The sequence below is a fragment of the Bos javanicus genome, chromosome 18, assembly GCF_032452875.1.
Source record: "Bos javanicus breed banteng chromosome 18, ARS-OSU_banteng_1.0, whole genome shotgun sequence".
NCBI classification, from domain to species: domain Eukaryota; kingdom Metazoa; phylum Chordata; class Mammalia; order Artiodactyla; family Bovidae; genus Bos; species Bos javanicus.
Window position 1 is genome coordinate 29608432 of NC_083885.1, and position 27902 is coordinate 29636333.

The following is a 27902-nucleotide window of genomic DNA, read 5'->3' on the forward strand; positions in this document are numbered from 1 at the left end:
GAATGTGTGGGCTTCAGTAGTTATGGCACACGGGATTGGTTGCTCTGCAGCATGTGGCTCTTCCTTGACCAGGGATCCAACTGGTGTCCCCTGCATTGGCAGGTGGATTCTTAACCACTGGACACCACAAAAGTCTTGGATTTCAGAACTTTGATCACATTCAGTATAATAAGAACCATAGTTAGAAAATCCCTCCTTCATTTAAAAACCTTACTCTGTCTATACCATGAATTTTATGACGGTTCAGAAGAGAACATTAATATTTGTTTCATTTTTATGTATTCTAGTGAAGATTTGGTTCTAGGAACAACAACAACAAACACGTCCTAGGATCTGGCAGTAGAAATTCAGACTTTAAGGCAACTTTGTTGTTGTTCAGCCACAAAGTTATGTCTGACTCTGCAACCCCATGGACTGCAGCATGCCAGGCTTCCTTTTCCATCACCATTTCCCAGAGTTTGCTCAGACTCATGTCCATTGAGTTGGTGATGACATCCAACCATCGCATCCTCTGTCATCCCCTTCTCCTCCTGCCTTCAATTTTTCCCAGCATCAGGGTTAAGCCAACTGGTAAGCAGGTATTATCATTTGGCAAACCCTGGTTATCATTAATAGAATCTTAATTCTACCTGGATGGTACTTTTTGGTTCACTGTTGTATTCAGCATATAGAACGATCACTGGTACATAAGAGGTCAACCTAACGTCAAGATAATACCTATCTGAGGGTTATTGAGAGGACTGAATGAAATTATATATGAAAGTGAAAACTACTCAGTTGTGTCTTTGCAACCTCATGGACTAAACAGTCCATGGAATTCTCCAGGCCAGAATACTGGAGTGGGCAGCCATTCCCTTCTCCGAGGGATCTTCCCGACCCAGGGATTGAACCCAGATCTCCTGCATTGCAGGTGGATTCTTTACCAGCTGAGCTATCAGGGAAGGCCAAAATGAAAGTTGCTCAGTCGAAAATACTAAGCAAATTGCAGAATTTTAAGTTAGGCCATGTTTTTGGTTTCTGTTGTAATTTGCTCCGAACTTTCTAATTACCGCCTTACTGACTCAACTTCCTCTGAGGTATTGTCACCTCCATGCATAATTCTACAAGTTCATTTTTCTCCTCAGCCATTTTTCCAGGGTACTTAAACCATGTCATATAAACAATTTTTTCAAGACACTTTGTAGTCTAGGCTAAAGGGGAAGCGACTAAGACTTGTTTATACCTTGAGGCACATTTTGGCTCACTCCAAGATTAAAGTGCTTTCCAACACAGCTGCTCAAGAGAAAAACCCCATCCGTCCCCCAAGGTAGTGAGTTTCTGACCACTGCAAGTACCTGATCATAGAATGAGGCTGTGGGAAAGGCAAGCAGAGTACCAGATGCTGGATGGGGGGTAGGTTTAATATCTGCTCTAATCTTTAAATCAAAGCAAAGATTGCATTGCATTTTCTGACTCATGTTAACTTATTTATGTTAGCTCTTTATTTTGAATTTATTTAGTAAAAGTTATCTTCAGAGCTGACTCAGTGAAACTATATTAGGAATTGTTGTAATAATTTTCCAACTCATCTGGTTGCTCCATTGAAATTACAGGTCATGCATTCACAGCACCACAAATTGCTGTCTTTCCTGTATGCAAGTTGACTCTGATTTGTTTATATAGAATTTGAGGATTTCCCCCCTCTAACATCTTACTATTTGACTGATGATGATATTGCTCCCAGAATTCTCTACTGAAAAAACAAACAAAAACTCTGCTAATGAGTTCCACTCTGTAGTTTCTGATCCAAAGAGCCATATTTACTTCTAATTGAGTGCACAAGAGCAATTCAGAATTTTATTATTTCAAGTATTGCCTATCCAGGTGATTTTTCACAACTATGAGGATAAAATAATTCTATAACTTTTATACTTGAGAATAAAAAGATTCTATAACTTTTAATTTCTTGCACATAAACCTTCATTATAATTTTGTCTCAGGATGTTGTTGGAATTTGCTCAAGACTAAAAAGAATTAATTGCCTAATGTATTAAGGCAATTAAAACAACTCATTTCATCATATGAATAACAATGAATATAGTCTCAGAGTAATATAGAAAATGAAGGCAAAAGCAGGGATGTGAAAAAAAGGAAGCTAATAATGATATGTGTTCAGTTTAGTGTTTATTATGCAGTTAGTTTTAGTATCCATTATACAGATGACAAAACAAAGGTATAAACTATCTCACATCCTTGAGTCAAACAATTAAAAGACACTGATATGATACAGGGTTTGGAATTAATGAATGCCTCATTCCAAAGCACATCCAAATCTCTTACAGTTAGACGATATTTGCCTTAAATATTAGCTTGATACAGACACTACAGAAATAGAGTTACAAAGCCATCTACTAGAAGAGAGGATTTTCCTCTAGAAGTGTATCTGGGGTGAAATAATTTGCCATGAATACACTATGCCTTCTCTCCATTAAAAACAAACAAAACAAACAAACAAATAAAATATCAGTGTGAGGGATTAAAAAAATATTGGCTTAAAGGAAACACGATACTTGTATCTCTGAGGTAAAATAATGTCCAATCATGTTTTAACCATCTCAATATGCTACAGGGTCCAAATGGGCACACTGAATTACCACAGCGAATAAGAAGAGTAAAAAGTTGGTTTAGAGGGCAGTTGCGTTAAGAGTGTGGTGATAAGAACTCTAGATTAGAATGCAGGGTCAGCCTAGGACCCTTAATAACATTGTTTAATTGTTGGCATACAGCAGGAAACATATTTCCTCTCTCCATGCTTCACATTACACTTTATGAAAACAAAAAGGTAATTGTATTGCAGTGAGTTGTGGTGAACTTTCCAGTTCAAATATTTGAAGATGTCTATGGAAATTAAGCATGTTGTTATACTACCAGTTAATTATCAAGTGGAATTAGGTATTAGCCAGTGCTCTTTAAGCCAAGATAAATGTTAACAGTCTAGTACTCATTCTACATGTTGTCCCTTCATTCATTTACTCAATCAATCATTCATTCATTCAGTAAATATTTATTGAAGACTTAACAATTATCAGGTAGCTGTTGAGGTGGTATCAATTTACAGTATAAGACATTCTATCCATGGAGAAGAATTCATGAACAGTATACACGATAGTAACTAAATTATATAGCATGTAAGAAAGGATTAAATGCTAATAAAAACAAAGCAGACTCTGGAAGATATGGCACTGGGGGTGGTAAAGGTCAGACTTATTTGAGCAAAGACTTAAGGATGGAGTTACTCATGACCACAGCTGGAGGATGCAGACTCTAGGCAGAGGAAGGAGCTGTTGCAAAGATCCTACAGGGAGAGCACGACGATTGTCTAGAAGTATCTAACCACAGATTTCTAGACAGTTAGCAAGCAAAATTATTTTCTTAGTGATAGACTTGCACACAATAGTGATATACTTGACAGACTGCAAAAAGAATTAAGCAATATCATTTTCTTGATAATTGAGACTGAGATAACAAGGAAAAACTACCTTTAGGTTTTTTTTTTTTAATATAAATGTATTTATTTTAACTGGAAGCTAATTATTTTACAATATTGTAGTCATTTTTGCCATACATTGACATGAATCTGCCACGGGTTTACATGTGTTCCCCATCCTGAACCCCCCTTCCACCTCCCTCCCCATCCCATCCCTCTGGGTCATCCCAGTGCACCAGCCACGAGCACCCTGTATCATGCATCGAACCTGGACTGGCGATTCGTTTCACATATGATATTATATATGTTTCAATGCCATTCTCCCAAATCATCCCCGCCGCCACAGAGTCCAAAACACTGTTCTATACATCTGTGTCTCTTTTGCTGTCTCGCATACAGGGTTATCATTACCATCTTTCTAAATTCCATATATATGCGTTAGTATACTGTATTGGTGTTTTTCTTTCTGGCTTACTTCACTCTGTATAATAGGCTCAGTTTCATCCACCTCATTAGAACCGATTCAAATGTATTCTTTTTAATGGCTGAGTAATACTCCATTGTGTATATGTACCACAGCTTTCTTATCCATTCATCTGCTGATGGGCATCTAGGTTGCTTCCATGTCCTGGCTATTATAAACAGTGCTGCAATGAACAGTGGGGTACATGTGTCTCTTTGAATTCTGGTTTGCTTGGTGTGTATGCCCAGCAGTGCAATTGCTGGGTCAGGCTTGGGTTATTAACTTTAAAATGTACAACCAATTGCTGTATTCTTGGAGGATATTTCCTTAGGAAATTTCTCTTCTGATGTATTCCCACCTCAGAATATTTGTGAGAATTTTGTGCCCTTTTTTCCCTCCATATTTTGGGAGGTTAGATTTTTTTTCCCCTTTCTAAAGTATTCAGCATATTAAAAGCACGTGCTTAAAAACCCTGTAATTGTATCCAAAAAGTAGCCATTAAGATTATTCACTCATAGAATGAATATTTGCCAATCATGATGTGATACTTTGTATGCTGTAAGCCATGAGGTTTATAGAAAAGTGTAAAATGTAGTCTCTGCCCTTGAGAACATTAGTCTGGGTGGGAATGGAAGGCACATGCACAAATAACTATAATTATAACTTAGATCATCATGGCCTTCTCTGAACTCCCATGTAGTTGCAGGAAAATGTATACTTTCCAAAAGAAGGTAACATTTGATCCGAACCTTGAAAGAAAAGTAGTAACTGGAAATGTAGGGAAATGACAGGGTGTTCAAAGAAAGAAAAAATATAATGAGAAAAGGTCCAGAGGTAGGATCGCATGCACACTGCGAGGGAAGAAGTGATGAGTAATAAGGGTTTTGACAAAAGAGTGTGGTTATAAGACATCTATGTAGTTTTGGGGTAATACCGTTTTGTATCATTGTATCCTGAAACAGTTTTCTCAAGTTTAAAACCACAGCCATACATTACTTTTTTTAGATTATTTATTTATCTGAGCTGGGTCTTTGTTTCTGGATGTGGGCTTTCTCCAGCTGTGCTGAGCAGGGACTTCTCTGTAGTTGTGGTGTGCAGGCCGTTGCGGTGGCTTCTCTTGTTGCACAGCATGGGCTCTAGAGCACTGGCTCAGTAGGGCAGTGGCTCAGCACCCTTCTCTTCTCACCCTCAATATTTCCAGCATCAGGGTCTTTTCTAATGAGTGAGCTATTTGCATCAGGTGGCCAAAGTACTGGAGCTTCAGCTTCAGCACCAGTCCTTTCAATTAATGTTCAGGGTTGATTTCCTTTAGGATTGACTGGTTTGATCTTGCAGTCCAAGGGACTCTCAAGAGTCTTCTCCAACACCACAGTTCAAAAGCATCCATTCTTCGATGCTCAGCCTTCTTTACAGTCCAACCCTCACATCCATACATGACCACTGGAAAAACCATAGCTTTGACTAGAAGGACCTTTGTTGGCTAAGTGATGTCTCTGCTTTTTAATACACTGGGTTTGTACCATCAGGGAGGTCCAAAATATTATAGCCATCCATTGTTATTGATAATTGGCATTTCATTTTTTTTTTTATTTTTAGCTTTTAAAGTTTTATTTATTGAATTTTTGACCACACCTGAATCATGTGGGATCTTGGTTTCTGATCAGGACTAAACCTGTACCCCCTGCATTGGAAGGCAGAGTCTTAACCACTGGAAGGCCAGGGAAGTCCCCCAGAAGCTTTTTTTAAATTTTTATTTAATTAAAAATAACATTTATTGGGTATAGCCAGTTAACAATGTTGTGATAGTTTCAGATGAACAGTAAAGGGACTCAGCCATACATATATATGTAATAGCAGTATTCTAAAGAAGTAATTCTTCATTTAAACTATTTTATTTTTAAAAGGCCTCGATACTACTTATAAGAGATAAACTCAGAACTCCTAACATTTCTGGATTTCAGCATAGAGTCTCAAACTGAGTTCTGTTCAAATATAAAATCCTTATAGTTTCCTTGGAAAAGTGAAAGTGAAAGTCACTCAGTCGTGTCTGACTCTTTGCGACCCCATGGACTATACAGTCCATGGAATTCTCCAGGCCAGGATACTGGAGTGGGTAGCCATTCCCTTCTCCAGGGGATCTTCCTGACCCAGGGATCGAACCCAGGCCTCCTGTGTTGCAGCTCACCAGCTGAGCCACAAGGGAAGCATAGTTTCCTTGGAAGAGACATATTATTAATATTATTTGTTTAAAGAAAAAATTTTTAAAAGGCTTTGTGGATACAAGAAACAATCCCAAGGCCACATGGCTGGCTAGATTACCAAGATGTGTCTTAAAACAAGGACTTCACTTAATCCAAAGATGAAGCACCACAACCAACATACCTAACAGGTTTTATGAAGTAGCAGGGAAACTGCATGGACGTTCTCAGCTTTTAATAATCTCTAAAGTTTTAGGGCTTAAACAACTCTAAGAGGACTTAGGAAGTATTTAATATTAAAGATTTTAATGGTATTAATAGTATTCTTTAAGACTTTAAGTAGTTTCAGACTATTTTAACTGTCTTTTTTAATATACTACTTTTGTAGGAACCAAAAGTATTAGTTTGTGTGGTAATTAACCAAGTTAGTATGGTAAGTTTAAAACACGGCCCCAAAATTGTTGACATGCATCTCATTGGAAGGTGGAGGTTTATGTTCTGTGTTCTATTACTAATCAATAGTATATATAAAAAAAGTGACACTGCAGAAATTTCTAGACTTAAGTTTACAGAGCTAACAGCTCCCACTTCCCGTCTTTATTGGGAAACACAGACACTAGTCAGTAAAGAACCCAAGCTGCCTGTTAGCCATTTACCAACCAATGTGGCCTCCATATGAGTAAACTGTCTTAGAATTGGATGGTCAGCCACGTTCAAGCTATCTAGCTGGGGTTACATTCTGCAGAGACAAGCTGACTCTGATAAGGACTGCTCACATTTCAGATTTGTGAGTAAAATATTCATTGTTGCTTTCTTTATGCCATTAAATTCTGGAATAGTTTGTTTTGTAATAGTAGATAATTAGAACAGATTTTAGTGTTTGGATATAAGGCGCTACTGTAATGAAAACTGAAAACCTGTGGCATTGGTTTTAGGACCAGGTTGCAGACAGCAACTAGATAAATTGGGGAGACTTGGTGAAAGCCTGAAGGGCCCCAGGGAGAATGTCGAGAGACTAAAGGATGTGAGGGGGCTGTTGACAAAGTCTTAGAGTAACGAAAATAGGGAAAGTATTATGGGAAGTTGGAAGAAAGTATGTAGTGGCTAAACTTTTGGCCACGTCACCTGCAGAAGTAAAGGAAACGTATTCATGTCTACTGAATTTGATGATCCAACTAAGAGCTTCCAGGCAGAGGCATAATTTTTAAGATGCCACATCACTTCTTGTTGACTAAATAAAATGTGAATGAAGAGAAATTAGCTAAAGAAGTAAATTTTCCATCAAGACTGGTCAGGTGTGAAAATAAAACTTTTTCATTTGCAGCTTCTCCAGAGAAAAACAATATTCAAATTAAGAAACACATCAGCCCACAGATCAAATACAGATTGGGACAACAGAACCCTTTGTTAGTAATATCTCAGAATGATCTGAAGTTCCTCATGGGAACTTTCAGAGAGAAAAATCTCTGTGAAGATTTTAAGGACAGGACAGTCTCCCGGATCCTTTCTGTTATTAATAAAAATCTTAAGAGTATCAACCACAGCAGTTTTTCTAGATTCCCAGGGTCAAGAAGGGGTCATCATGAAGGGGTTTGAGAGTGCAGCTGTGTTTTTTAATGCAGTGGATTATAAATTGATTTGTTAGAATCTTGTAAAATGTTTAAAAGAAATGTTCTAGTTTTGAGTAAAAGAGTGATTATAACTGGACACAGGAGAGATTCTTATGGTGAGTGAGATGTATTAGCTCATGTATGTATTAGCTGTGATGATTATGCAAGAAATGACACCTGTGCTAGAACTGCATAGAGCTAACCTCTCTCTCTCACTCACTCACACACAGACGATAAGTGAAACCGAGGCTATCTGAATTCATTTGGATAGATTGTATGGATGTCGGTATCCTGATTGTGATTTACTGCAGTTTTACAAGATGTTACCATTAGAAGAGGCTGTACAAAGGGTGCAAAGGAACTTTCCACATATACATTTTTTACAATTGAATGAAAATATATAATTATATTAAATATAATAAATTAATATATTAAATAAATAAGTAAATAACAACTTCCTGATGATCATCATCTACCTAAAGCTGAAAAACCAAATATGGTTTTCCAAACTGTTAACCAAAATTTTCCAATAAGAGAGGAACTAGTCCAGGTCCATGCTTTTCAATTTATGGTCCACACTGCAGTATGATTATCACTTGGAACCTTGTTACATATGCAGATTCCCAGGCACTAATTCAGACCCCATGATGCAGAAACCCTGAGGGTGGGACAAGCAATCTGTGCTTCAGTAAGCCCTCCAGTTGGATGTGATACATGCTGAACTCTGAGAAACACTGGACTAGAATTTTGTTTTGTGATAACTATTAAGCAGATACTAACTAGAACCTTGCCATTCACATTTACTCCACTAACCAGTATCACCAAAATCATCTGCCAGCATATTAGAAATGCAGAATCTGTGCTGTAGACTTAAGAGAATCCAAATCTGCATTTTACAAGATCTCCAGTTAACTCAAAGGCATACAAAAGCTAAAGAAGTGGTGCCTTAGTCCTTTTATTGAACAAGTATGTACATCCCATGAAAATACAATTTCTAGTGAGAGTGAGGACATTTGGGAACCCACTTCCTGCTGAGTCAGGGATATTACACACGTTGCCCTGGATCATACATCTTATAAGAAGTGCACCTAAGATTTGAATTTACACAGTACTTAAAGGGAGACAGGAAAGATCTTTCTGGTCTGGATCCCTCCAGACCCTACGTTCACAAGCACGATGCTGGCTTGTTCAGTCTTTCTTCATCTGTTAGTCCAGCTCCTGTGGGCCAGGTATGGTTTCCAGCTATTTACAACAGGGAGTGTCTGAACTCCAGACACACATACCAGGGTCAGAATAGAGACTATTATTCCCTCAGGCAGTTTTGACCATATTACTCTCTAGATGCTAAGCTCATAACAGGAACCTTGGACACACCACCCAGGATGTTCTGGCTTCAGGACTGCAGTCTGCACGACCTTGTTCTCCTCCTCCCCATAGCCGCCCCCCTCCCCTAGCCCTCCCGCCATCCCCGCATCGATCCTTCGATGTGCATCACAAGGCACAGACTCCTAGTTGACAGAGTACACATTAGCTGTAAAATAATACTACGGGGAGCCAGAGTTGAAAGGGAAATCTCTGATTGTCCCTGACTGGATTTTCTGCCTATTTATCTTCTAAACTTCAATTCTGTGGAAGTTGCTGAAAGAACCAAATGTTATCTGAACGCACAACTGACAGCATAGAAAATCATTTACCATTTTTATGTCTAGGATTTAACTTCCATAAAATAGTAAAATTCCACATTAGTAGATGGTTTAGGGATTTCAGGGGTAGGGGTAGTTGTTTTTTAATCCTTTTTGCTAAATAAGTAGGGAGGCATAGCTAGAAAATGCTTCAAAGCTGTTAAAGAATAGATTAGGATTCTGTGTATTTTGTAGAATCCTCAGAAGTGAAATGATAAATAAAGTTGTATCTGTAACAATAAAACAAATAGCTAATGGAGCAAAGTAGACTCTCATTAATAATGGTAAGTATTATCTTTGAGCATCATATTCTAGCTTCAGCTAGCCCCTGGAAATTCAAAGACAAATAATTTAGGGTGAACAATACACTGTAATAATCAAATGAATGAATACCTCTAATATAACTAGTTGTCAATTTCAATGTGCCAGGCATGATGCTAGCTGCTACTAGGTGCACTCTCTACAATCCCACAAAGTGAATATTATCATTCACGCTTCACAAAGAAGGCAACTGAAGCTCAGGAACGTTGGGGCGTGGGGGGGACTTTCCCATAAACACACAACCCACATGTGCCCCAGACAGAATTCAAACAAAAAGCTATCTGCCCAGAACTCATTCTTTGATGAAAGACGTGGGAAGGAGCCCTGAAACGAGATCATAAGCTGTCCATTGAAAAAAGGATGGATTTTAGATTCAGACCAAAGAGTGCTACCCAACCTCTACATTTTCCCTGTATTTCTCCACAGATGGCTCCAAATGTGCTCAGTTTATCTTTGGAAAAGTAAGACTAATTACTACCATCTACATGAATCGCTAACCATTCACATCCAATTAGTGATGCAGCATAATAACCATTATACGTGTCCATAAACTGTCAGATTAATGTTGCTGTACATTCCATTTTGTCTCAACACTGAACAAAGTATACCAAAGATTCTCTGTCTTCATGTGTCATGAGCTTTTGAGAGGAAAAGTAGAGCAAACTGACACATTTGCTGCTGCTGCTGCTGCTAAGTCGCTTCAGTCGTGTCTGACTCTGTGCGACCCCATAGATGGCAGCCCACCAGGCTCCCCGTCCCTGGGATTCTCCAGGCAGGAACACTGGAGTGGGTTGCCATTTCCTTCTCCAGTGCATGAAAGTGAAAAGTGAAAGTGAAGTCACTCAGTTGTGTCCGAATCTTTGAGACCCCATGGACTGCAGCCTACCAGGCTCCTCCATCCATGGGATTTTCCAGGCAAGAGTACTGGAGTGGGGTGCCATTGCCTTCTCCAAACTGACACATTTAGGGTGAAGGTAATGGGTAGCATGACATAGACCAAGAGACTGACTAATCTACATTAGTTCTCAGTTCTCCAAGGCTTTATTTTTTATAAAATGCATAAAGGGTTTTAAAAAATTATGGGGAACATAGGCAAAATTATTTAAAGTCAATGAATTTTTAAGAGATTTCACGTCTTGATTCCTTCCACTGTCACTCACCTTATTTCCTCCAATGTTTGAGTCATATCTTCAAGATAGCCTTTCTAAACAAGAACTTTTGCTCAACCTACTGTTATCAAATCAAGTTATCCACAGTTCTTTTAGTTAGACTTCTTTAATTGCCAATGCACCATGGGCACACTTCAAAACGCCCCTATCTGTAGTCTTGGGGATACAGTTTCCTCAAGTCATGTACTTTAGGGCCATATTTAGGGTCAGTGGAGATGGATCTGCCTGGTTCTGAATTTTAGACACCCTGTAACATGCATTAAGTCCAAATGGCATTCACTCCTAAACTATCACAGCCTAGAATAGTATAGACTGTCGGAATATGCCAATGTCTAAGGTAAAGGCACTGTCAGGTTTTCCATAGTTCATTTAGCAGCTCTGTGTTGTAGTTCTTTCTCACAGATTTAACACATAGATCTATGAGTAGAGGAAACAAACACTTTACTTTGTGAGGTGTTTCTAATGATATAGGTCTATAGAAAAAGCCCTCAGGATAGACCTCAACTCCAATCCTTATTTTTTAAAGTATTTATTTATTCATTAATTAGGCCCTGTCGGATCTTACTGCATCCCACAGGATCTTTCATGTGGTTCACAGACTCAATTTGTGTCAAACAGGCTCAGCTGCCCTGAAGGATGTGGGATCGAACCTGCATCCCTTGCATTTCATGGAGGGTTCCTAAAACTGGACAACCAGGAAAGTCCCTCCAATGCTGACTTTAATGGGTAAAAACAATTCCCTTTCCTCTTACCCTCAGAAAATAAATATAGATGTAGATATATATACATACACACTAATAACTCATCTTACAAGTTTAAGAAATAATTTCCAGGTGAATCTATCAAGTTTTCAAAGCAACACTGCAACTACACATATGAGGTGGTTTGGTCAAGGCTCCGATTGCTGTCCTAGGAAAATGATTTTCTATCTCATTTTATCTTTTTTCTAGACTTGAAAAATGGGTCTAATAATACTTGCCCTTTACATACCTCACAGAAATGTTGCAAAGATTAATGAAATACGTGTAAAGAGCTATAAGCCAGATAAATTAAGAGAAAATCATCATTGGATTCTTCAAATAAAATTTCCAGTAGAACTATGTCCTTCCCTACCTTGGTGAGTAATGCAGATATAAGAATGCAGGAATAATGTGATTTTTAAAGAGGTTATTGTTGTTTAAATCAAGTGCTTGAATCGAATGCCTAAATCTCAAATAGATATGAGAAACAAAACAAATTTTTCAGGAAAAAGGAATGAAGCTGTCCAAGAACTAAGGAACCAAGAAAGGTATAAACTTCAAATGATACAATTTGACACTTCAGGTGGCACCCAACCTTCAGATAAGATTACTGTCATTAGACCCATGATTCGGAAGACTTAATAAATGGACAATTAGGGTTTATTTCTCCTGGAATTTATCAAAATTAGTTGAGATAGTCATCCAGCCTTTCCCCCCATCTGTTGCTCGGCAGTGTATGTGTAAATGTCAGTTGATTTAATTTTCATTTCTGCTGCCAGATGTTTGGGCATCAGTTGTTATAGGTATGCAATTGTTTAAAAATGCTCTCACATTAATGCAGGAAAGTTCTACTGTTTTCTGCCTTCTAGGCTTTAACTATGATAAGAAAGGAAGTAAGTTTATTGTTTTTAAATATGTGACAAGGTCTGAAATTCACATCTAGCTTCACCCAGTACTTCAGCAATAGACCGATACAAACTTTTTAAATTAGATGCCTTCCTTTGAGAAACCCAAGGCTGATTCCATGGGAGGAGAGAAAGGAGTTAGAGAGAGAGAGAAAAGAGATTCTATATCCAGAATATATCCAGAATCAATCTAGATATTTGCAAGTAGTCCATGTGCTGTTAACTTGGATATAGTCTACTGATGTAGCAAGACAGATGTGGTGGACATTTGATTTCCAGAAAGTGCTTGTTCAGTGACCTAGAGGAAAATTACCTCTATAGATATATCAATCTTATAAAATAGAGATAATGTAACCTATTTATTTAACATTTTGTTATCTCAATATTCATTGTACTAAAGTTAATCATCTTTTCTCTGTGCAAGTTACTTATGGTATGAAAAGGAGCTTCAGGCCAACATTATCCTAGCACATTAAATACAAGATCAGACTTTCGAGCCCCAAGCATACACAGCTCTAGGGATACATTTATGCGCTTTGGAGAAGATGATCTGCAGACAGATGAGAGATGCGCACTCCTCCGTAAGGAGCAAAGCAGCAGGCAGCTTGCTCCCTTGAAGGGTGTTTACCAAGATGACTGCTGCCTGATTTGTAAGGGTGTGTGACTCTGTTCATACAGTTCCTACGTAAAATAGCTACTCCATAAAACTGATAGCACATAGACTCGCCTTGGTGCCCTGTGATGACCTAGAGGAGTGTGACTGGGGACAGTGGGAGGGAAGGGACATATGTATACATAAAGATGACTCACGTTGTTGTACAGCAGAAACTAAGACAACATTGTAAACCAATTATACTCCAATTAAAAAAAATTTAATTGATGGTAATACACAGAGTAACCAATAGGTACTATTATCATTACCATCGTCAAAGACTGTATTACCCAAATCGATCTGGTGTATATCTGTTCTTGCAAAATGAATATTAGTAAAGCACATGTTAATTACAAATTCATGGAAAGTCTTAGGGTTATGGAAGGACTTTGCATTGTCTAGCAGAATGATCTTGAGAAAACAACAGCTCAAGCTTTCTAACTTTGGGCTACATCATCTGAAATGCAGGATGATACACCCCACTCTGGCTTATTTTCATGTAGTTGTTTTGAGTCTTCAATGTTGCAAAAAATAATCAGTTTACAAAATACATAGTAAAAAAATAGAAAGGTAACAATTCCTATCACTAGCAGAAATGAAACAAAATCTGGAGGCCAAAATTATCCTTATCTGTCAAGGGCTTTGGTTTTATGACTAAATTTTCCAAAATAGAATTCATCTTACTGGGTTCATTGAGATTTAGGGTTTTGTCCTCAGCCTGGTGGAAATGGAAACTTAATTCTTCCAGCACATTCCGTAAGAGAACAGTGCTTCAGCAGATAAGCATTAGCCAATCCATGGAAGACACCTGCTTAACAAGAATGTGAATACATTAAATTACAGTGAAAAATTAAATGTTTACCAAAGACCCTATAGTGTGGTACAATAGTTAGGGCAGTAGGTTTATAGCTTGGCTCCATGAAGTATTACTTGTGAAGTCCTTAAAGCTTAGAGACACGCAATAGCTGTATGATTTTCTCATTTGTACAATGAAGATAATATTCCCAACCACATAGGGAAGTTTTATAAAGTACATGGGTGACTCCATTCAAAATGCTGTGTCGAACTTTGAGGAAAGTAAGCTCAAGAAATTATGGAACAATTGTTGTTACAATTGTTGTGTGTTTTTTTTTTTTTAACTTTGTTTTTTTCTTATTTCTTTATTTTAATTGGAGGCAAATTACTTTACAGTATTGTAGTGGGTTTTGCCATACATTGACATGAATCAGCCATGGGTGTACATGTGTTCCCCATCCTGAACCCCCCTCCCACCTCCCTCACCATCCCATCCCTCTGGGTCATCCCAGTGCACCAGCCCTGATTACCCTGTCTCATGCATGCAACCTGGACTGGCGATCAATTTCACATATGATAATAAACATGTTTCAATGCTATTCTCTCAAATCATCCCACCCTCGCCATCTCCCACAAAGTCCAAAAGACTGTTCTATACATCTGTGTCTCTTTTGCTGTCTTGCATACAGGATTATCGTTACCATCTTTCTAAATTCCACATATATACGTTAGTATACTGTATTGGTGTTTTTCTTTCTAACTTACTTCACTCTGTATAATAGGCTCCAGTTTCATCCACCTCATTAGAACAGATTCAAATGTATTCTTTTTAATGGCTGAATAATACTCCATTGTGTATAAGTACCACAGCTTTCTTATCCATTTGTTTGCCGATGGACATCTGGCTTGCTTCCATGTCCTGGCTCTTATAAACAGTGCTGTGATGAACTTTGGGGTACATGTGTCTCTTTCAATTCTGGTTTCCTTGGTGTGTATGCCCAGCAGTGGGATTGCTGGGTCATCAGTTCAGTTCAGTTCAGTCGCTCAGTCATGTCCGACTCTTTGCAACCCCATGAGCTGCAGCATGCCAGACCTCCCTGTCCAATGCCAACTCCTGGAGCCTATCCAAATTCATGTCCATTGAGTCAGTGATGCCATCCAACCATCTCATCCTCTGTCATCCCCTTCTCCTCTAGCCCTCAATCTTTCCCAGCATCAGGGTCTTTTCCAATGAGTCAGCTCTTTGCATCAGGTGGCCAAAGTAGTGGAGTTTCAGCTTCAACATCAGACCTTCCAATGAACACCCAGGACTGATCTCCTTCAGGATGGACTGGTTGGATCTCCTTGCAGTCCAAGGGACTCTCAAATCTTCTCCAGCACTACAGTTCAAAAGCATCAATTCTTTGGTGCTCAGCTTTCTTTATAGTCCAACTCTCACATCCATACATGACTACTGGAAAAACGATAGCCTTGACTAGACGGACCTTTGTTGACAAAGTAATGTCTCTGCTTTTTAATATGCTGTCTAAGTTGGCCATAGCTTTTCTTCCGAGGAGTAAGCATCTTTTAATTTCATGGCTGCAGTCACCATCTGCAGTGATTTTGGAGCCCCCCTCAAAATAAAGTCTCTCACTGTTTCCACTGTTTCCCCATCTATTTCCCATGAAGTGATGAGACCAGATGCCATGATCTTTGTTTTCTGAATATTGAGATTCAATCCAAATTTTTCACTCTCCTCTTTTACTTTCATCAAGAGGCTCTTTAGTTCTTCTTCACTTTCTGCCATAAAGGTAGTGTCATCTGCATATCTGAGGTTATTGATATTTCTCCCAGCAATCTTGATTACAGCTTGTGCTTCTTCCAGCCCAGCATTTCTCATGATGTACTCTGCACATAAGTTAAATAAACACGGTGACAATATTCAGCCTTGATGTACTCCTTTTCCTATTTGGAACCAGTCTGTTGTTCCACATGTAATTCTAACTGTTGTTTTTGACCTGCATACAGATTTCTCAAGAGGCAGATCAGGTGGTCTGGTATTCCCAACTGTTTCAGAATTTTCCACAGTTTATTGTGATCCACACAGTCAAAGGCTTTGGCATAGTCACTAAAGCAGAAATAGATGTTTTTCTGGAACTCTCTTGCTTTTTTGATGATCCAACAGATGTTGGCAATTTGATCTCTGGTTCCTCTGCCTTTTCTAAAACAAGCTTGAACATCTGGAAGTTCATGGTTCATGTATTGGTGAAGCCTGGCTTGGAGAATTTTGAGCATTACTTTACTAGTGTGTGAGATGAGTGCAATTGTGGGGAACTTGAGCACTCTTTGGCATTGCCTTTCTTTGAGACTGGAATGAAAACTGACCTTTTCCAGTCCTGTGGTCACTGCTGAGTTTTCCAAATTTGCTGACATATTGAGTGCAACACTTTCACAGTATCATCTTTCAGGGTTTGAAATAGCTCAACTAGAATTCCATCACCTCCACCAGCTTTGTTTGGAGTGAGGCTTCCCGTAAGGCCCACTTGACTTCACATCACAGGATGTCTGGCTCTAGGTGAGTGATTGCACCATCATAATTATCTGGGTCATGAAGATCTTTTTTGTGCCGTTCTCCTGTGTATTCTTGCCACCTCTTCCTAATATATCTTCTGCTTCTGTTAGGTCCATACAATTTGTGTCCTTTATTGAGCCCATCTTTGCATAAAATGTTCCCTTGGTATCTCTAATTTTCTTGAGGAGATCTCTAGTCTTTCCCATAGTATTGTTTTCCTCTATTTCTTTGCATTGATCGCTGAGAAAGGCTTTCTTATCTCTACTTGCTATTCTTTGGAACTCTGTATTCAAATGGGTATATGTTTCCTTTTCTCCTTTGTTGGGTCAAATGGCAGTTCTGTTTCCAGTTTTTTTGAGGAATCTCCACACTGTTCTCCATAGTGGTTGTACAAGTTTGTGTTCCCACCAACAATATAAGAGGGTTCCCTTTTCTCCACACCCTCTCCAGCATTTATTGTTTGTAGACTTCTGGGTGAGATGGTACTTCATTGTGGTTTTGAGTTGCATTTCTCTGATAAAGAGTGATGTTTAGCATCTTTTCATGTGTTTGTTAGCCATTACAATTGTTATCATTATCATCAGCATCATCTCGGTCAGCATATTTTATGGCAGTGTTTCTAAAATTGAATAAAATAATCTAAAAAAATTTGGCTTAAAACACATGGAGAGAGAGCAGTGGGAGCTCGATGTGTAGTTTAAACTCTGACGGCCTCATGCTCTGTTAATCGCCTTGGCTCTGGAGGCTGGGCAGGTCCGGAGGGCAGATCAGGTTTGGTCCTTAGACTGAGGCGTCACTCTCTGAAAGTGCCTGGATGGCTGCCCCCGCCTTCATCTCTGTGATACACTTAATTCCCTCTTCCTGCTCATAGGCCTCTCTGAACGACTAACAATACCCAGGATTTAGCAGAAGGCAAGTCTCTATCTGTCCTGACCTAATGCTGTCTTTTGAGAAAGCAACCTTCTTTGATGAGACCCTAGAAATGTCACTTATAATGCTGATCTATTTCCACTGGGGCTAACTTCATTTTTCTTCCTCTCTTAAAAATGTTTACTAAGTTCTTACTCCCTATACTGTATCAGGAATCCTACAAAACATGTTATATGTGGTATTTCTTTCAATATCCAATATCCTACATTTTGCTATTGACAAACTATTTTATCAACATGATATCTAAGATAGAGGAATACTTTTTGCTGTTACCGTATCTCAAAGTAATTGAGAAAATAAATGCCTTCCTAAGGCCACAGTTCTTAAACAATTTGGTCTTAGGGCTTCTTTACACTTATTTTTACACTTCAAAATAACTGAAGAGATAAAAAGCTTTTATTTATTAAAAAAAAAACATGTTATTAACTATATCTCTCAATATTTACCAACCAGAAGTTATGACTAATTTTTTAAAAGCTTTTGTTTATTTATTTGCTGGGTCTTAGTTGCAGGATTCAGGTTCTTTCAGTTGCAGCATCCTGACTAGGGATCAAACCCAGGCCCACTGCATTGGGAGTGTGGAGTCTTGGTCATTGGACCACCAGCCAAGTTCCTACAACTAATTTTTATAACAAAATAATACACACATGCACATATTTAATTAGCCATTGAGCCACAATACTAACACACATCATGTTGCCTTTGGAAAACTCCACTCTCACATGTGAGAACAGGAGAGAGAAAAGGCCAAAACATGAGTATTAATATAAACACATTTTGACCTCATGAAATCACTGCAAGTGTTTCAAAGACCTTAATTTACTCTCCACCATATTTTGAACATGCGATTTTAAAGGAGGATAAAAGATTTTTGCCTCCCCTCCATATTGTCCTGTATATTTCAACCATTCTGTGATCTTTTGTTAAGACTAGGGAGTAGGATAGATGAAGCATATACACTATAGAAAAATGTTATCATTCACACATTACAATTGCTGAAATTGAGGCTTAGAAAAGAAAAGCACTTTTCCTAGCACTTGACTTATAGGTATTGTTTTAATAGTTTACAGCTCCATAACTTTCTGTCCCCAAACCTGTGCTCTTCATTATCATGTTATGCTGAAGCCACTGAAGATCCATCAACCCAAGATGGATGAGAAGTTAGTAATGGTCTCATTTTAGCCACAGACTACAGAGAACTTTAAGTCCAGAGTTACCATTAAGATAGGTATAGAATTGAACTTGTGGTTTCCTGAGTGAATTCATCATACCCATCATCTTGCCTCTTAAAATTAGATGTTCCTGTAGTTGACACAATACTTTTAATATGTGTACATTAAGAAGAGGGACCAGGGATGTCCCTGGCAGTCCAGTGGTTAAAACTCCATGCTCCCAATGCAGGAATCAGGGGTTCGATCCCTAGTTGGGGAACTAAGATTCCTCATGCCAGACTGTATGGTCAAAAAAAAGAAGGAAAGAAACGAAGAAGGACCAAAGTGCTAACTTCACAATGTAGACGAGCCAAGTTTCTTGGCAAAACTACACGGAATAAAATAAACACACTACCTTATATGACTGTTATTTATTTTTATGGTTTTTATCCCAAGTAGACTATCAGCAACTTCATTCCTTGATTTATTTTCTTCCCAAACGTACAGTATCTAGTACAAACCCTGGTATCTAGTGGCACATTTGTACAAAGATTGTATTTTCAGGGATGTTTGTCCTGTTTGCCTATCTGTCACGCTTAGTAGCGCCAAAGAGTAGAGAGTTCAGGCTTTGATGTTAAACCCTGGTGGATGAACCTATGGTACTCGATCTTGACCTTATATATATTCCTTGACTTCCCTAGATTTCACTTTGTACCTTTTTGAAACAGTGCTCAGGATGCGTCCATCTCAGTGTCCTTGTGTTTAGTCATACAGTTGTGTCCGACTCTTTGTGATTCTATGGACTAGGTTCGTCTGTTCATGGGGGTTCCCCAGGCAAGAATACTAGAGTGGATTGCCATGCCCTCCTCTAGGGGATCTTCCCAACCTAGGGATCAAAGCCAGGTCTCCCACGTTGCAGGCGATTCTTTACCATCTGAGTCACCAGGGAAGCCCCGGTGTTGTTATGAGTAAATGATAATGTCTGCACACAGTGGTCACTGCCATTCTGCCTGAAATTAGGTAGCATCTCAAATTCTAATTTGCTTTGATTGCCACACCCAGACATTTAGATCTAGACACTGAATCAAAGGAGATCATAGGAGAGTTGCTTTGTATGCATCCAGGCAACTTTCCCAAATCATGATTCTTATGATGTCCAAAGACCAGTGAGCTTCTCCAGCTCACAACCAGACAACACATCTCGGGCATTCATTTTTATTTTCCTGTTGGCTAAAAAGCACAATAGAAAGGTCCACATGGAAATAAGTGACATGTACAAAGGAGGCTCCTATAATCATAAAACAAACCAGTCCTCCCTTTTATCACACATTTCCTGGGTGGATTCATGCTATTCTCTTTGCCCATAGCATGCCTGCTTTTCCTCTTCACCTCTCCAAATGCAGCATTGCACTTGACTCCTGGTGGGCACTAGAGAAGGCATCATATAGAACTAATTTCTTCCTCACATGAGTAGTTAGGACGTGTTCTGCCATTCTATCAGGCAACCTGTCTGTAGGCCAGTAGTTATTGCCTTACTGCAGAAGCCCCGCCTCCCGGCGGGGAACTGTGTCTTTAACAACCTGTGCTCACACTGTCTAGGAGAGAGGTGCGGAAATGTGTTTGCCTCACTATGGTTTTGTGTATTCAGTTATTTGGTACGTTTAGTGATTAGTTTATGGGATCTTAAGCCTCTTTAAGATGGACACTACAAGGGACAAAATCATTCAAAGACCAAAGATAAAGGTCTTTAATTCAGTATTTCCCACTTTCACTAAGGTCTCCTTTTTATATGCCAAAGGCCATTTGTAAAACATCTAACTGCCTTTTTAAACCCATCACTATAGATAAATATCCAGATATTTTCAGATTTATTTTAGCTATCAGTTTCCCTGAGAAGTCACCCAGCACATCAATTCTGTCTTAGATGCTTTTTATATCTTTTCTTAAATAAACAAATGTAGGTTTCTATGGTATTCTGTGGAGTGCAGCCTTTGTTTCTTTGTAACTGCTACATAATTATATTGGAAATGTGAAAAACAATTCAGCAGGAAATCAAATGCTGGCTCAGTGTGGGTATTTTTAAATCCAGAGATACACAAATATTAACCAGCAATGAGATTTAGATACTGTGCTTAAAACACAATCTAATGACAAGCCTTATTTAAAAGCTAGGGAAATAAATAAATATATATATGTGCTCAAATAGGACATTTTTATAAACACAGATTTTCTTTACAGCACATTTAGAATTGTTTATTTTGCTTAAAAAAAAACAGTTAAATAAATTCAAGACAGAGACGGTTCTAAAAAGTCACTGTTTCTTAAACATCAAGTTCACAGCAGTCTACCTGAAAGAATAGGTAATAATGGGGACTTTCCTGATAGTCCAGTGACTAAGACTCTGCACTCACAATGCTGGGGGCCCAGGTTTGATTCCTAGTCAGGGATGCTGTGAAAGTGCTGCACTCAATATGTCAGCAAATTTGGAAAACTCAGCAGTGGCCACAGGACTGGAAAAGGTCGGTTTTCATTCTAATCCCAAAGAAAGGCAATGCCAAAGAATGCTCAAACTACCGCACAATTGCACTCATCTCATACGCTAGTAAAGTAATGCTCAAAATTCTCCAAGCCAGGCTTCAGCAATATATGAACCATGAACTTCCTGATGTTCAAGCTGGTTTTAGAAAAGGCAGAGGAGCCAGAGATCAAATTGCCAACATCTGTTGGATCATCAAAAAAGCAAGAGAGTTCCAGAAAAACATTTATTTCTGTTTTATTGAATATGCCAAAGCCTTTGATTGTGTGGATCACAAGAAACTGTGGAAAATTCTGAAAGAGATGGGAATACCAGACCACGTGATCTATCTTCTGAGGAATCTATATTCAGGTCAGGAAGCAACAGTTAGAAGTGGACATGGAACAACAGACTGGTTCCAAATAGGAAAAGGAGTATGTCAAGGCTGTATACTGTCACTCTGCTTATTTAACTTATATGCAGAGTACATCATGAGAAACGCTGGACTGGAAGAAACACAGTCTGGAATCAAGATTGCCGGGAGAAATATCAATAACCTCAGATATGCAGATGACACCACCCTTATGGCAGAAAGTGAAGAGAAACTAAAAAGCCTCTTGATGAAAGTGAAAGAGGAGAGTGAAAAAGTTGGCTTAAAGCTCAACATTCAGAAAACAAAGATCATGGCATCTGGTCCCATCACTTCGTGGGAAATAGATGGGGAAACATTGGAAACAGTGTCAGACTTTATTTTTTGGGCTCCAAAATCACTGTAGATGGTGGCAAAGACACTTACTCCTTGGAAGGAAAGTTATGACCAACCTAGATAGCATATTGAAAAGCAGAGACATTACTTTAACAAAGGTTAGTCTAGTCAAGGCTATGGTTTTTCCTGTGGTCACGTATGTATGTGAGAGTTGGACTGTGAAGAAGGCTGAGCGCCGAAGAATGGATGCTTTTGAACTGTGGTGTTGGAGAAGACTCTTGAGAGTCCCTTGGACTGCAAGGAGATCCAACCAGTCCAGTCTGAAGGAGATCATCCCTGGGATTTCTTTGGAAGGAATGATGCTAAAGCTGAAACTCCAGTACTTTGGCCACCTGATGCGAAGAGTTGACTCATTGGAAAAGATTCTGATGCTGGGAGGGATTGGGGGCAGGAGGAGAAGGGGCTGACAGAGGATGAGATGGCTGGATGGCATCACTGATTCGATGGACGTGAGTCTGGGTGAACTCCGGGAGTTGGTGATGGACAGGGAGGCCTGGTGTGCTGGGATTCATGGGGTCACAAAGAGTCGGATACGACTGAGCGACTGAACTGAACTGAACTAAACAGGGAAGTAGAACCCACTTGCTGCAACTAAGATATGGCACAGCCAAATAAATAAATATCTTTTAATAACCAACAGGTAATGAGGCTTATATTATTACTGTGATTGCTAAAAACAGAGACTATATTTATATCATATTACATTATAATAGTATGATATGTGATAATAATACACGAATTTCATCTATATTATAAAAATACTATTCAGTTCAGTTCAGTCGCTCAGTCGTGTCTGACTCTTTGTGACCCCATGAATCGCAGCACTCCAGGCCTCCCTATCCATCACCAGCTGCCGGAGTCTACCCAAACCCATGTCCATTGAGTCGGTGATGCCATCCTACTATCTAATCCTCTGTTTTCCTCTTCTCCTCCTGCCCTCAATCTTTCCCAGAATCAGGGTCTTTTATCGATGCACAATACTGGATGCTTGGGGCTAGTGCACTGGGACGACCCAGAGGGATGGTATGGGGAGAGAGGAGGGAGGAGGGTTCAGGATGGGGAACACATGTATACCTGTGGTGGATTTATTTTGATATTTGGCAAAACTAATACAATTATGTAAAGTTTAAAAATAAAATAAAATTTTAAAAAATACCATTATAATATGGTATATACATATATATTCTCTGTATCAGCCAGCTGAGTCTTAGTTCGCTTTTGAGTATTAGTTTCCTTTTAACCAATAAATAAATACATTAGATTGCTCAAGGAAATTGTTGATGTTCAGGTCACTCATTGAATGGAACTTAGGTTGGAATTTATATTTGTTTGGCTACATAGTCAAAACTTTCCTTCCACATTTGTCATCCAAGGTTTTATCCCTTGTTCCCCTTCTTCAGCCTATTATTAAGCATTCATTGTCAAATTATAGCAGCAGGTGTGTGGAGCAGATTTCAGCATTATTCCGGGCTTATCTCAGTAGGTTACAGGAGCTTCAGATTTCAGTATAAGGAGTCTCTTTAGTTTGTTTTAAATTTAGGAAACTAGAAGTTCCTAAAAATCCAAATTCCCCTGGAACGGATAGTTCACAGATGCAACTTTTAAATGCATGCTCCCCAACTGGACCTCCTCTTTCAGTAGGGAAAAGAGCCTCTCAGTGATACCCCATTACGTTCTAACCTATTTTATATAGAGCTATTCAAAGGAAGGCTGTGAACTCAAACTTTGAAAGGATGGACAATCTTTTCTGACTTGAATCATGATATGTCTCAGTAGCAACTTGCTGTCAGTAGAAGAAGACTGAGGTTCAGTAGTCAGAGATTTGGCTGAAGCATCAGATAAACCTAAGATCAAATCCAAATTTAGCCACCCAAATATGGGGAGCATCAAGTGTGGTATCTTGGCTTTATTAGATGAGAGATGGTACCAACTTGTGGACCTGTTATGAGGATTTAATGGATAAAGGGCCCTGGAAGAGCTGGAATGCTGCCTAGTATACAGTTAGCAGCAACTCTTAATTGTATCATTATTTTCATCCTTATCACAAGGGTTTGCAATTTTCAGCAGTATTTACTTTACCCTATTGCTCATTAGTTTTAACCAGATGCCAATTTCCATTCATTGAAACTTCATTTCTAATGCAGCTTTAGTTTTTTCAGAATTAGGACTGCAGGGACTGTAGCAATGGTTCTCAAAGTGTGGTCCCTGGAACAGCAGCTTCAGCCTCGCATGGGAACTTGTTAGAAATACAAATTCTTTGGCCTGGGAATCAATGTTTTAACAAGCTCTCTGGGTGATTCTGAGGCACCGTCACAGCCAGAGTCTTCCCTTTCTCATTCTCCAGGCTCTCTGTTTCACCCATAGCCTAGTCTGCTGCTAAGTCTGGGATGCTAATATTCTGAATGCTACATTTCCCTTATTTTAATATTTCTATGTATTTGATGGACCCCTCTGACATAGAGAATAAGATCATTTCTTGTACTTGGCATCCGAAAGCAATCATAATTTGCTCTACTTAACTTTCCAGCCATATATTCTTTTCTCTCTGGAGTCCTCTGATCTTCAGAAGACTTGATCAAGATATGTGTTAATTTTGAAATACATCTTTGACAAAAACCTACTCTTACTTTATGAGCCTAACAAAAATACACCTTCCACAAAGGATCTTCATAGAGAAGACTGTCTCTCCCATCCAATGGAAATATCCAACCCTACTGCAAATCATATGCTTTCTAAGTAAATGATAGAGTTTCAGTGCTTGCCTTAGAGACAGTTTCTTTACATTCTAGCTCATTGCTTCTTTGTGACAAAGAGCGTAACTCTTGACCTTGGGAAACATGTGGGATGGACTCTTGCTGTATAGCCACTTCAGGAGCAAGAAAATATTAGTATCATAAGTGAGGATTTAGTCACTGAGTCTTGTCCAAGTCTTTGTGGCCCCATGGACTATAGCCTCCCAGGATGTGAAGAGACAACTCATTTGAAAAGACTCTGAGGCTGGGAAAGATTGAAGGCAGGAGGAGAAGGGGATGACAGAGGATGAGATGGTGGATAGCATCACTGTGTCAATGGACATGACTTTGAGCAAGCTCTGCGAGTTGGGGATGCACAGAGAAGCCTGGTGTGCTGCAGTCTATGGGGGTGCAAAGAATCAATCATGACTTAGTGACTGAACAATAACAAACTGAGGGTTTAGAGTAACCAATGCCCCGTCACCTCAAATTAGACAGAAGCAAGTTATCCTAGTTCAAAATTCTACCATCCAGTGGCCACCTGACCTGACACTGAAATGCTAGGTGAGTAGGGGTAAATTCAAGATGGAATTGTGTCTATTTTTAGCCCTGGTTTTTAAGCATTGGATTAGGGAGTCCTATAATCAGAAAACGTGCTGCATTTTCACTCTTTAGGCTTTGCTTCTTTGTAACCTGCTTCTGCTTGTTCAATACAGATCAGATTAAACGATAAATGGGCTTGTTGGGTAATGAAGTGTGGGCTGGCATAATTCAGGTCTTGCCTCAGGCTCTCAGAGGGAAGAGAAGTAAAGGATCTTTGATCAGAGGGCTGGCTCCTTGTGGGGAGAGAGAGGGAACCTGGGGCTCCTCTCTGCCACCACCTTTCTCATGGTCTCTGTCCCCGACTCTTCAGAGGGCTTACTATTCTATGGGAGAGCTTCCCCTTGAGCACAGTCAATGCCCCACAATTTTCACACAAGGAGAGCACAGTCAGTCCTGTCCTTCATGCCTCAGCTTCAGTCACTCAGGAAAGAATGACTTTAAAAACTTCAGAAAGCCATTGTGCCGATGTGCTTGTCAGCTCAAGACTTTTAACAAAGAGCTGAGTGGGATATATTAAAGCAGAGATCTTCTCCACCAATGAACCAATAATGTCTGTTTAGAGTCAGAACTCATCAGGCTAATATCTTGTGGTATTAATTCTTATTTCCTCTATTCATTCATTAACTCAGCAAACATTCACTGGGAGACCCCACAGTGCTAGGCTCCCAGGATAAAACAGTGGTCGACATCAAAGCAATAATGTCTCATGAGAACAAGAACTTTATCAATGTATTTTCAGGGAATTCCTTGGAAGCCCAGTGGTTAGGACTCAGCGCTTTGACTGCTATGGGTCTGGGTTTGATCCCCTTAGTCAGAGAACTAAGATCCCATAGGCCACAAGGTGTGGCCAAAAAAAATGTATTTTCAAAACCTCAGGCAAATAAATGGGTGTTTTAGGCCTCAACCAGTCTCTTAAAGGCAAAGAACATGGATCTTTGAGACCTGACAGCAAAGGAACTTAGCCTGGCTTGGATATCAAGAAATATTAATAATAGTATTTAAAGCTTACATGTAGGAGAAATTGTCATAGTATTATAAATGTGTTAACAGATTTATAATAAATAATACCAATTGCTACTTAAGCTGAAATTCTAAAGAATCCATAACTAATGAGTTCACAGCTGTTAGAAATGTTGTGTCCAGTCCTTTTTCTCAAATAAGTAAGGGGTTGGAGGAGAACCTTTGAGATGTACAGTACTATAATGAGAAGAGGAACCTAGAAGGGAAGTCTCTGTGTGTGTAGGCTACAGATCTGTATCATTCTCGGTCATGCATCACTAAGATTTAGCATTCCAGTCTGAAATTACTTTTTTAAAAATGAATGCCCACAATATTTGGAAATTCCACCTCCCCATCAAGAGGCGACATTTATTTCTCTACTTTGTAAACCTGCTCTTGGTAACATGACCTGCTTTGACCAATGGCATTTGCAGCAAACTCCAACCAGTCCATTCTGAAGGACATCAGCCCTGGGATTTCTTTGGAAGGAATGATGCTAAAGCTGAAACTCCAGTACTTTGGCCACCTCATGGGAAGACTTGACTCATTGGAAAAGACTCTGATGCTGGGAGGGATTGGGGGCAGGAGGAGAAGGGGCTGACAGAGGATGAGATGGCTGGATGGCATCACTGACTCGATGAACATGAGTCTGAGTAACTCCGGGAGTTGGTGATGGACAGGGAGGCCTGGCGTGCTGCGATTCATGGGGTTGCAAAGAGTTGGACACGACTGAGCGACTGATCTGATCTGAGACCTGGCAAGTACTAGCTCTTCCCTGGAGTCGCAAAGAGTCGGACACACTGAACAACTAACACTTTTACTTTCACTTTCATGTGTAAGCCCAAGTGGCCGGGGGGAAAAGGGAGATCTGAATGATACATTTAGACAAAGAACTAACAGTTTATGCTTCACCTACTAGTAGGCACCAGGTTTGGTCTGGAGAAGGTCAGAGAGCAGGATGAGGATGAGGGGAGAGGGGCACTAGAGGGGGAAAGAAATGTTATTAAGTCCTTTCCATATGCCATTTTACCTGTATTATCTCATTTTGTCATAACATACTTCAAATATATCAACGGAAGCTTAAAGAGATTATGTGGTGTATTCAAATCACATCTAAAGCATATTTTTGGCTGTGAAAATCTGCCTTCATAATTTGTTTTTACCTAGGCAATGGCACTCCACTCCAGTACTCCTGCCTGGAAAATCCCATGGACGGAGGAGCCTGTTAGGCTGCAATCCATGGGGTCGCTAACAGTCGGACACGACTGAGCGTCTTCACTTTCACTTTTCACTTTCATGCATTGGAGAAGGAAATGGCAACCCACTCCAGTGTTCTTGCCTGGAGAATCTCAGGGACGGGGGAGCCTGGTGGGCTGCCGTCTGTGGGGTCGGCACAGAGTCGGACACGACTGAAGCGACTTAGCAGCAGCAGCAGTAACCATTACTGCTTTCTGAGAAAGAGGTTACAACTACAACTTTGGTTTGGGTAAGAAGGAGGCTTTTAAGGCTGCCAAACTGGCCAGGACTGAGGAAAAAAGCTCCTCCTTTTGGACACATGTTTGTAGAAAATTATACCTCCCAAATCATCTTAAGATGATACTGCCTCAAAAACTCATTAATTTGTATATTCTCAAAATAAAGCTGGGTGGTTTTA

At 39.5% G+C, this 27902-nt stretch overlaps 1 protein-coding gene and 1 non-coding gene across 5 annotated transcripts in view; both read right to left on the bottom strand.

The window, feature by feature from the left end:
* The window catches only part of CDH8 (cadherin 8), a 407409-nt gene that overhangs the window by 95265 nt on the left and 284242 nt on the right, over positions 1-27902 (bottom strand). The gene's annotated exons all lie outside the window — the stretch shown is intronic.
* On the bottom strand, positions 11286-11414 carry LOC133231195 (small nucleolar RNA SNORA18). The gene has a single exon (XR_009731074.1). It is a non-coding gene; the product is annotated as a small nucleolar RNA SNORA18 (small nucleolar RNA).